The sequence below is a fragment of the Antrostomus carolinensis genome, unplaced genomic scaffold, assembly GCF_000700745.2.
Source record: "Antrostomus carolinensis isolate BGI_N321 unplaced genomic scaffold, ASM70074v2 scaffold2031, whole genome shotgun sequence".
Lineage (NCBI taxonomy): Eukaryota > Metazoa > Chordata > Aves > Caprimulgiformes > Caprimulgidae > Antrostomus > Antrostomus carolinensis.
In genome coordinates this window covers 84,584-86,351 of record NW_010296109.1, presented here as the reverse complement: position 1 = coordinate 86,351, position 1,768 = coordinate 84,584, and the positions used below count along the sequence as shown (strand labels likewise).

Sequence of the window (1,768 nt, the reverse complement as noted above, 5' to 3'; positions counted from 1 at the left end):
TTTGACAATTTAAGTCTTTGCATACAGCGTTTTGTGCTTTTTTTTTTCCTTTGTGCATGCATGTTTTCATTTCATTTTTCTTCTCCATCTATTATTTTATTTTCAGTCTATTGTCAAATACTAATGTGGAGATTAGTGGGGAAAGGCTTTAGTTTCCACATTCTTGTTTCCACAGATGTATGTAACACTTGCTCTGCTAGAACTATGTTGGATGCACTTTCAGCTCTGAAATGAGAGAGCCTGTGCAGATGGGTTGCACCTCCCAGCCACCTGGATTTCAAAACAACTCAGTTAAATTGCAGAGCTTTGTTTATGCTGGAGGTTGATGTGTCAGGTTCTGAACCTGTGGGTTCTGTTTTGTCAGCTCCCAGAAGGACGATGGGGTAACACCTGCAGAAGGAACGTGACGCTGATTACTCTCCACCAAACCTCTTTTCTGAGTGACCTCGCTAGTTTACTAAGCTGAGCACTTTTTGTGCATTGTAACCTAAATGTATTTGGGGTTGTATCCCAAAATAATGCTTCCCCCTGCCCTGCCCCTTCACATGTGGTTTGGGTTTTTTCATATTTTCAAGATTATTAGGTATTCTTGAGATTCTTAGAAATTAGGTTATGCATGGAAATTAGGGTTTGTCCAGTGCCACAAGGTAACAGGATAAGGGCCTGGGAAAAGTATTTCTGTGATTTTTCTTCTCAGCAGGTAGCACTCTTTTTATGGAATACTGTGTTTAATATCTACTGCATCTGTTGTTTCTCACTTAATTAATAATTCTGTAGTATTGTTACAAATCAGATTTAAAGCAGTTACTTGAGCACCTGGAAAACCCAGTTTGAAAGTTAAAGGTTTGAAACTTGAGTAAAAACTAAACTGTAGTTTCGCATGACTGCACAGCAGATGACAATTTCCTGATAGTAACCTATATTTATCTATATACTAAACTTTTTCATTGTTGTTGTTCTCAAGGGAAATACGTGCAGATGGGTTAGAAAGGTTAGGTTACCTTTTTGAGTAAGTTGGTTTGGGTATAAAGGCAAAGAAATAGAGAGCCATCATTTACCAGCGTAAATGTAAACTCTTCCAAGTTTAATGAGAGTAATCTGATTACCAGCTGGCTACATTAAACCCCTTCTTGCAGTCCTAGCTTCTTGTCCTCTCCCAGTAATGTAAGATGGGGCAGGGTCACTTCCTGAATTTCTTTTTCTTCCTGGTCTTTTGCAAGCACACTGTGGTTTGCTGCTTCTTCTTTTTTCTTTTTGTGTGTGTGTGTGTTTGTAGTGGATTAGAAGCTACTAAGAGTAATGGGGAATTAATAATAACCTGACACTTTTTTTTTCCTGCACATGTACTTTCTTTCTTCAGAGTACAGACTTTCAATGTAACCTTTTTAGTTGTAAGTCTAAATGATTTACTAATGTTAGGTGATGTATGGGGGGTTTTTAAAGTATTTTAGCTGTGAAACTGTGATTTTAAAGTTTATTTGCTAATTATATGACAAGTGCCACTCAGAATCACATTTAAAGGAATGTGCAATTTACAATTCTGTTTTTTGAACACTGTATGGACCTCCATTCTCAACAGTAGTGTTCACATCCTGGCTTTGAGATCTGTTCTTGATAATGCTAGGCTATGCAAAGAAACAGTGTCCTTTTAGGCCACTCCCTCATGGTCATAACTTGAGTTCAGAATGTCAGTATATAAGCTCAAATGGAGACATTTGACTCTTAAGACAGCATACCTTGATCAAAAGGCTCGTATTATTTAGGGAAA

General features: G+C 37.6%; 1 protein-coding gene across 1 annotated transcript in view; it reads left to right on the top strand.

Moving 5' to 3' along the window:
- Positions 1-1,768, top strand: part of OTULIN (OTU deubiquitinase with linear linkage specificity) — a 10,860-nt gene that overhangs the window by 1,564 nt on the left and 7,528 nt on the right. The gene's annotated exons all lie outside the window — the stretch shown is intronic.